Source organism: Cupressus sempervirens, chromosome 7 (genome assembly GCF_028749045.1).
Source record: "Cupressus sempervirens isolate cs-2001-9-10 chromosome 7, ASM2874904v1, whole genome shotgun sequence".
NCBI lineage: Eukaryota > Viridiplantae > Streptophyta > Pinopsida > Cupressales > Cupressaceae > Cupressus > Cupressus sempervirens.
In genome coordinates, this window is record NC_143124.1 from 912,498,642 (window position 1) to 912,508,873 (window position 10,232).

A 10,232-nucleotide genomic window follows, 5' to 3' on the forward strand; every position below is an offset into this window, starting at 1 on the left:
AGAAAGAGTAGGGGATGGGAGATAGAGTAGGGGGTGGGGAGAGAGAGAGAGTAGGGGATGGAGAGTGGGATAAAGGGGGGGGGGAGAGAGAGAGAGAGAGAGAGTAGGGGATGGGAGAGTGGGATAAAGGGGGGAGGGGAGAGAGAGAGAGAGAGAGAGAGAGAGAGAGAGAGAGAGAGAGAGAGAGAAGGGGATGTGTGTGTGAGAGAGAAGGGGATGTGAGAGAGAGAGAGTAGGGGATGGGAGATAGTGGGATAGGGAGAGATAGATTTTTCACATAGTACGTATGCACGCACTTTAGAGGGTGTGCATGCTATAGTACATACGCACTATATGAAAACATCAAAAAATGGTCATAATGAAAGTTTGGGTTTCACATTGTTGGAAGTTAGAAAACACCATATTCAATCATTGGATACACTATTTGAAGGATTTTTGAACATTCTTTCATTCTATTGGAAGGTAGCAAACACCAAATTCAATTATTGGATACACTATTTGAAGGCTTTTTGAATATTCTTTCTATAGAAAAGGTTAGTGCATTCCTTTTTAAATATTCTTTGTTACTATATAGAAACAAATTTGATTATAATTTGACAAGTTGTTTAATATATAGTGAATTCATTGAAATTTGTATGTTTGAATGAATTGTTATTTGGAAGTTTCCATATTTGTTCACATAACATTCATCCATTCACCTACAAGTATAGAGGATGATAGGAAGATTTTGAGGGAGTACCATTTTTACATTAGCAATGATCAATCACATTCTACGGAGTTTCTACATGGTTGTTTTCAATTATTTTATAGAGATTTGGCTAATAGGGGCATACCATATTGTTAGCACTTTATTTGGTTAGACAATTGCACATCTCAATTGAAAAATGCATGGATGTTCTATTGGTTGAGCAGGATGCACAGGTTGTCTAGAATTCAATATATGTGGAATTTCACAAAGATTGGTCATGGAAAGGGAGAGCACAATGGTGCAGGTGCATACATCAAAAGAGCCTTAGCTCGTGAAGAACTAAAGTACAAAGATGGAGCAATATTAATAGATGCAAAATCCATCATCCAATTGTGTAACACTACAATGGGTCTAGGTAAGGAAAGTGAGTCTACGGTTCATAGACTTTTTTGGTTGATATATAATACTAACATTGCACCATATGAGGATTGTTGCACACTAACAAGATGAAGTGAGTTGCACTCTTTTAGAAGCTTTGATGCAAGTTCATGGAGTATCCACACATGAAAAATGGCATGCTATTGTCCATCATGTGCGCAAGAAAATTGGGATGAGTGTGAGTCAACTAAATGGGTGGACAAATAGCATATAAGGGTTTTGGACCCAATTGACACCTATCATCCCCCACAAGCACTGTAAATGGTAGAGATGGATTCATCCATTTACTTTGACTATATATATATATCTTTGTAATTTCAATATGTGACTTTATAACTTTTACCTAAGTATTTTCTGAATTAATGACTACATTTTGTACATTTATCACTACAAACCATGTTTTTGTTGTTATTGCACCTGAAGACAATGAAGAAGGGACAGATTATTATTTGTGTCATCGTATCTAGGCCAAAAAATTTTGGATCACTTGGCTATAGATGGTGAAGGTTTAGAGTACCATATTGATGCAGTGGTTGTAACCAACACATGGCTTAGACAATATTCTATGAAAAACCCTAACTTGTGGTTATTCAAAGATTGGAAAATAGAGAGGAAGATGTTAGGATTAAGCTTAGATAGAAATAACAATTACATGCAAATATAAACAATATCAAAAAATAGTAAGTCACACAGAAGAGAACACAAGACACCAAGATTTAACGTGGTTCACCCAAACCCTGGGCTACATCCACCAAACAACAAGTCCAATATTATTATGATCTAGTGATTTCAACCTAATTACAATCCATAATCCCTTACAACTCAATACCACTGCAAGAAGCAATATTTGCATCACCCACAATGAAACAATTCGATAACCCTAAGCCTTTTTATATAAGTATTTTTGCCACTTTAGGGTTAAAATTAGTTACAACATGTTAGCCACAAAATGTCAATAAATAGTCCCAAAAAAAAATTTCTCGTGGGCTCCACCCCCAAACTCCCACTTAGGGCCTAACTCGGCCCCAAACCCCACTGAGGAATTGTGGAGTATGTACATTACTTCCTTGATCAGTCACCACAATCTAATAGAATATTCATCATTATTCAAACCTTGTTGTCACATCAAATCTCCACTTGATAAAATATGGTAGAAAACCACATAATAAGACTATTTGGAAAGTTCATGAGTTAGACCACGAGGCAATCCTTGAGACATTACAATGTAGATCAGATCTAGTTGGTGCATTAGATTGAATAGGGAGAGAGGGAGGGAGGGAGAGAGAGAGAGAGAGAGAGAGAGAGAGAGAGAGAGAGAGAGGGAGGGAGGGAGGGAGGGAGGAAGGGAGGGGATGGGAAAGGGAGGGAGGGAGAGAGAGAGAGAGAGAGAGTAGGGGATGCATGGAAGAGATGCTACTCTTGATGGGACACCAAAGAGACACAACCCTCTAGTAGGTAATAAATAGTCATTTTGAGAATCTAAAGCAAGTGCATGTAATAAAGAGAAGGCACATCATTGAAGGATATATATGCATATATGAACATTAACCAATAACAAATATAAAGGAATACCAATATCGAGTATTGTATACAACACAGATTTTTCCAAACCAAAGGAAATAAGTCATTCATAATAGTCAAACAATTAAGAACCAAATATATATGAACCGAATTATTCTTACATATGTATACAGTATTATCGACCAAATCAGAATTAGCAAAATGATATTGCACATAATCTCCATTACAACAACATGGAAGCTTTGCGATTTTAATAGTTATATTCTTTAGTCCCAAAAAGGGACATTACAGATATTGCTCACTAATCCTTTACAATAGAAATTTTTTTACAAAAAATGGCACGTACTTGTATGAGAACATTATATATTAAAGAAAGCCTATATCGAAGCAGCTAGCTACCCACTCAAAAAGTAGTAACTGAATGCAAGTGGGATCATAAAGATACCTTAATAAACTAGTATCCCCTCTACTCAAGCAACATCTTGGTCATCTACTTGACTGGGACAAGTTCGGGAACTGACAATCTCCATGTAACCTCAAGTCTCTGGAAGTAATTATAGATGACAGTTGGTCAACTAATTGATAGATGGCAATTTGTTAGGATTTCCACTTATCTTTGATTAGGATACTCTTTGATTGTGGACCTCCTAGTAGTTGGTCACCTAAATGATAACCTTGAGATTTATTAGGAAATATGTGAAAGAAATCAATACCTTGAGAAGCTCTCCATTTGTTAGCTAAATTAAAACCTTGGATTATAAACAACTAGCCTTCATTGTAAAAGGAATGAGTCTACCTAACCAAAGGTGGCAATGAGCTTGTTGTTGTTCTGTTAAGATCATTAATATATTTTGATGAGAACTTTAAGGGATCATGCCCAACTTGAGTATCCTAGCTTCCCAAAACCTATAAATGAAAGGCCATTGATGAATAGGCATTTCTAATTGAAACATCTATGGTGCTGGAATGAAGTGCATGACTAGATTCTTTGCCTACTAATGAGCCAATTTGAGGCTTCACTTCACATTTCTCTATGGATAATTCTATAGCACTAATTACTTCTCTGTCTGAAAATTTTGTGTCTGTGTACATGTGCACTCTTTCACGATAGTTGTAGGTTTTGTCTCTTCATCCTAAGTAATTGACATACCCTGGATGGCACCAAGATAACCATTTTCTTCTGAAATGTCCTTTTCTCTCAAATTAATCTCTCTATTAAGAAATTTTTCTATATCTTCCTATATATATTTAATATATGTAGCTACAATTCCTCTATATATATTCCTCTGTATATTAAGCTTTCCTCTGTAGGAATGAGAAGGCATGTGGAGTCAGGCCAACTGTTAGTCACTGTATTGAAAAATTAGTTCTTGGCCATGCCACTTATGGAAATCATTTCAATCTTATTTTTAGAATCAGTACCTCATTTGTCTAGAAAGAATAATATATTGTTTTCAATGTTTTTGAAATATTTGTGGCTGGTAGCCAATTGCTTATTCACTTGTTTTTTGCTTTCATTACATAAATATCATGTGAAATTTCATATCACCATTCATTTTACAGCTACTAACAATTGATCATCTTTGAATATTCATGGGAAACTAAGGTATTTGGTTACCTAATAGGTCCTAGGAATCTTAACCAGGGTCCTAAAATAGTCCTAGATGGACCCATTTGACCTAAATATGTAAAGAGCAAAAATTGCTCAAAAGTTACAAAGTTGCTCAAAATGTTGCTTAAGCAACTTTTGCAATTTTTGCAAAAAGTTGCAAATGGAGGTTTGGGAAGTCGTAACTATCCATGCTCAGGTATATGAGCATGGGAAACATATTTTAGAAGGTTAGAAGGTTTCCACACAAATTTGTGTTTTTAAACAACTTTTGCAATTTTGCAGAAGAAGTGCAACTTTTTAAAAGTTTACTAGATTTCACTTCTAGGACTTGGAAAAGATTCCAAAATATTAAAAAACAACTAAAAACACCTAATCCTAGGCTATCTTGACCAAAAACTCAAAAAGACCCAATTTTTCCTAATTAGCAACTTTTGCTCATAGCTTGCACAAAGTGGTCTAGGCATACATATCTTGCTCATACCTCTCTAAGTGTTCGTCGTAGGATCAAACTATTTGTTTCATTAGCTTTGAGTTGTCGAGTAAACTCTAGTCCCAAGATTGTCATGTCTTGTTCAATGCTCAAAAATTCTTGAGCATGCTGAACTGAATTAACCCTAAGAGTCACTAAATGCCATAGGGCATTGATCTTTGATGGGGCATATCTCGGAGCTCGTCTGAGGTATGGATGTGATTTTGGGTACTACAGGACTATATTGCTCAAACCTACAATAAACTCTCTCATTTTTTGGACATCAGATTCTATTTTGATTTTGCAGCCCCATCTCAGGTAACGTTGAAACTAGTAGTGTTAACCAGTACAAAGTTGTCAACTATTGAATCTCTCTCATCGTTCGTCATGGGATCCAACTATATATTCCATTAGCTCTAGGTCGCTAGGTAAACCATAGTCCCAAGCTTTTCCCATGCTGTTGAGCACTTGAACTTTCTTGTGCACAATAAACTGAATTGACCCTAAGGGTCACCAAATGCCATAGGGCAGCAATTTTTTTTGGGGCATATCTTAGAGCTTGTGTGAGGTATGGATGGGATTCTAGGTGCTACAAGACCATGCTTTCAATATCTACAATAACCTCTCTCACTTTTAGGAGATTACATTCTATTTTGATTTTGAGGCCCCATCTCGGGTGATGTTGAATCTTGTAGTGTTGGCTAGTACAAAGTTGCCAACTACTGAATCTCTCTCACCATTCATCATGGGATCAAACTATCTATTTTGTTAGCTCTAGGTGGCCAGGTAAACCCTAGTCCCAATCTTGTCCCATCCTGTTAAGCACTCAAATGTTCTCGGGCATGCTAAACTGAATTGACCCTAAGAGTCACTAGATGCCATAGGGTAGTGATCTTTGATGGGGCATATCTTAGAGCTTGTACAAGGTATAGATGTGATTCTAGGTGCTACAAGACCATATTGCCAAGACCTACAATAACCTCTCTTTTTTTTTGAAGATTAGACTCCATTTTGATTTTGCAACCCCATATCAAGTGATGTAGAAACTTATAGTGTTGGCCAACACAAAGTTGTCAATTGATGAATCTCTCTCACCGTTCATCATGGGATTGAACTATCTATTCTATTAGCTTAGGTGGATGAGTAAACCCTATTTCCAAGCTTTTCCTAGCTTGTTGAGCACTCAAACATTTTTAGTCATGTTGAACCATATTGACCCTAAGAGTCACTAAATGCTATAGGGGAGCGATCTTTGATGGGGCATATCTCAGAGATCATGCAAGGTATGGATGTGATTCTGGGTGCTATAGGAAAACCTCTCTCTCTTTTTGGAGATCAGATTCCATTTTGATTTTGCAACCCCATCTCGTGTGATGCTAAAACTTATAGTTTTGGTTAGTAAAAAGTTTCCAACTGTTGAATCTCTCTCACCATTCATCATGGATCAAACTATCTATTTAGTTAGCTCCAAGTGGCTGGCTAAACCCTAGTCCCAAGCTCATCCTATCATTTTGAGAGCTCAAACATTCTCGTGCATGTTGAACTGAATTGACCCTAAGAGTCACTAAATGCCATAGGGATGCGATCTTTGATGGGACATATCTTAGAGCTTGTGCGAGGTATGGATGCAATTCTAGGTGCTACAAGACCATATTGTTGAGACCTATAATAACCTCTCTCTCTCTTTTTGGAGATCAAATTCTATTTTAATTTCACAGCCCCATCTCGGGTGATGTTGAAACTTGTAGTGTTGCCCAGTACAAAGTTGCCAACTGTTGAATCTCTCCCATTGTTCGTCATGGGATCAAACTATTTATTCCATTAGCTTTGAGTGCCTAGGTAAATCCTAGTCCCAAGCTTGTCCCATCCCATTAAGCACTTGAATATTCAAGGGCACGCCGAACCGAATTGATCCTAAGAGTCAATAAATGCCATAGGGATGCAATCTTTAACAAGGCATATCTCAGAGCTTGTGAGGTATAGATGCAATTCTAAGTGCTACATGATCATGTTGTTGAGACCTATAATAACCTCTCTCACTTTTCGGAGATCAGATTTGATTTTGATTTTGTGGCCCCATCTCGATTGATGTTGAAACTTGTAGTGTTGGCTAGTACAAAGTTGCAAATTGCTAAATTTCTCTCTTCGTTCATCATGGGATCAAACTGTTTATTTTGTTAGCTTTGGGTGGCTAGGTAAACCCTAGTCCCAAGCTCATCCCACCTTGTTGAGTGCTTAAATGTTCTTGGGCATGTCGAACCAAATTGACCCTAAATGTCACTAAATGTTATAGGGTAGCTATCTTTGCCTGGGAATATCTTAGAGGTCGTGTAAGGTATAGATGTGATTTTTGGTGCTACAAGACCATGTTGTTCAGACCTACAATAGTCTCTCTCTCTTTTTGGAGATCAGGTTCCATTTTGATTTTGTGGCCCCATCTCAGGTGATGCTTAAACTTGTAGTGTTGGCCAGTAAAAAGTTACCAATTGTTGAATCTCTCTTACCGTTTGTCGTGGGATCAAACTATCTATTTTGTTAGCTTTGGGTGGCCAGGTCCACCCTAGTCCCAAGCTTGTCCCATATTGTTGAGTGCTCAAATGTTCTCGAGGATGCCAAACTGAATTGACCCTAAGAGTTGCTAAATGCCATAGGGCAGAAATCTTTGATGGGGCATATCTCATAGCTCGTGTGAGGTATGGATGTGATTTTGGGTGCTACAGGACTATATTGCTGAAACCTACAATAAACTCTCTCATTTTTTGGAGATCAGATTCTATTTTGATTTTGCAGCCCCATCTCAGGTAATGTTGAAACTTGTAGTGTTGGCCAGTACAAAGTTGTCAACTGTTGAATCTCTCTCATCGTTCATCATGGAATCGAACTATATATTCCATTAGCTCTAGGTGGCTAGGTAAAAAATAGTCCCAAGCTTGTCCCATGCCATTGAGCACTTGAACTTTCTTGGGCACACTGAATTGAATTGAGACTAAGGGTCACCAAATGCCATAGGGCAGCAATTCTTTTTGGGACATATCTTAGAGATTGTGTGAGGTATGGATGGGATTCTAGGTACTACAAGACCATGTTTTCAATATCTACAATATCCTCTCTCACTTTTAGGAGATTAGATTCTATTTTGATTTTGAGGCCCCATCTCGGGTGATGTTGAAACTTGTAGTGTTGGCTAGTACAAAGTTGCCAACTATTGAATCTCTCTCACCATTCATCATGGGATCGAACTATCTATTTTGTTAGCTCTAGGTGGCCAGGTAAACCCTAGTCCCAATCTTGTCCCATCCTGTTAAGAACTCAAATGTTCTCGAGCATGCTAAACTGAATTGACCCTAAGAGTCACTAAATGCCATAGGGCAGTGATCTTTGATGGGGCATATCTTAGAGCTTGTGCAAGGTATATATGTGATTCTAGGTGCTACAAGACCATATTGCCAAGACCTACAATAACCTCTCTTTTTTTTTCAAGATCAGACTCCATTTTGATTTTGCAACCCCATATCAGGTGATGTAGAAACTTATAGTGTTGGCCAACACAAAGTTGTCAATTGATGAATCTCTCTCACCGTTCATCATGGGATTGAACTATCTATTCTATTATCTTAGGTGGATGAGTAAACCCTATTTCCAAGCTTTTCCTAGCTTGTTGAGCACTCAAACATTTTTAGGCATGTTGAACCGAATTGACCCTAAGAGTCACTAAATGCTATAGGGGAGCGATCTTTGATGGGGCATATCTTAGAGATCATGCAAGGTATGGATGTGATTCTGGGTGCTATAGGAAAATGTTTCGAAGACCTACAATAACCTCTCTCTCTTTTTGGAGATCAGATTCCATTTTGATTTTGCAGCCCCATCTCGTGTGATGCTAAAACTTATAGTTTTGGTTAGTAAAAAGTTTCCAACTGTTGAATCTCTCTCACCATTCATCATGGATCAAACTATCTATTTAGTTAGCTCCAAGTGGCTGGGTAAACCCTAGTCCCAAGCTCATCCTATCATTTTGAGAGCTCAAACATTCTCATGCATGTTGAACTGAATTGACCCTAAGAGTCACTAAATGCCATAGGGATGCGATCTTTGATGGGACATATCTCAGAGCTTGTGCGAGGTATGGATGCAATTCTAGGTGCTACAAGACCATATTGTTGAGACCTATAATAACCTCTCTCTCTTTTTGGAGATCAAATTCTATTTTAATTTCACAGCCCCATCTCGGGTGATGTTGAAACTTGTAGTGTTGGCCAGTACAAAGTTGTCAACTGTTGAATCTCTCTCATTGTTCATCATGGGATCAAACTATATATTCCATTAGCTCTAGGTGGCTAGGTAAAAGATAGTCCCAAGATTGTCCCATGCCATTGAGCACTTGAACTTTCTTGGGCACACTGAACTGAATTGACCCTAAGGGTCACCAAATGCCATAGGGCAGCAATTTTTTTTGGGGCATATCTTAGAGCTTGTGTGAGGTATGGATGGGATTCTAGGTACTACAAGACCATGTTTTCAATATCTACAATATCCTCTCTCACTTTTAGGAGATTAGATTCTATTTTGATTTTGAGGCCCCATCTCGGGTGATGTTGAAACTTGTAGTGTTGGCTAGTACAAAGTTGCCAACTACTGAATCTCTCTCACCATTCATCATGGGATCGAACTATCTATTTTGTTAGCTCTAGGTGGCCAGGTAAACCCTAGTCCCAATCTTGTCCCATCCTGTTAAGAACTCAAATGTTCTCGGGCATGCTAAACTGAATTGACCCTAAGAGTCACTAAATGCCATAGGGTAGTGATCTTTGATGGGGCATATCTTAGAGCTTGTGCAAGGTATATATGTGATTCTAGGTGCTACAAGACCATATTGCCAAGACCTACAATAACCTCTCTTTTTTTTTCAAGATCAGACTCCATTTTGATTTTGCAACCCCATATCAGGTGATGTAGAAACTTATAGTGTTGGCCAACACAAAGTTGTCAATTGATGAATCTCTCTCACCATTCATCATGGGATTGAACTATCTATTCTATTAGCTTAGGTGGATGAGTAAACCCTATTTCCAAGCTTTTCCTAGCTTGTTGAGCACTCAAACATTTTCAGGCATGTTGAACCGAATTGACCCTAAGAGTCACTAAATGCTATAGGGGAGCGATCTTTGATGGGGCATATCTCAGAGATCATGCAAGGTATGGATGTGATTTTGGGTGCTATAGGACAATGTTTTGAAGACCTACAATAACCTCTCTCTCTTTTTGGAGATCAGATTCCATTTTGATTTTTCAGCCCCATCTCATGTGATGCTAATACTTATAGTTTTGGTTAGTAAAAAGTTTCCAACTGTTGAATCTCTCTCACCATTCATCATGGATCAAACTATCTATTTAGTTAGCTCCAAGTGGCTGGGTAAACCCTAGTCCCAAGCTCATCCTATCATTCTGAGAGCTCAAACATTCTCATGTATGTTGAACTAAATTGACCCTAAGAGTCACTAAAT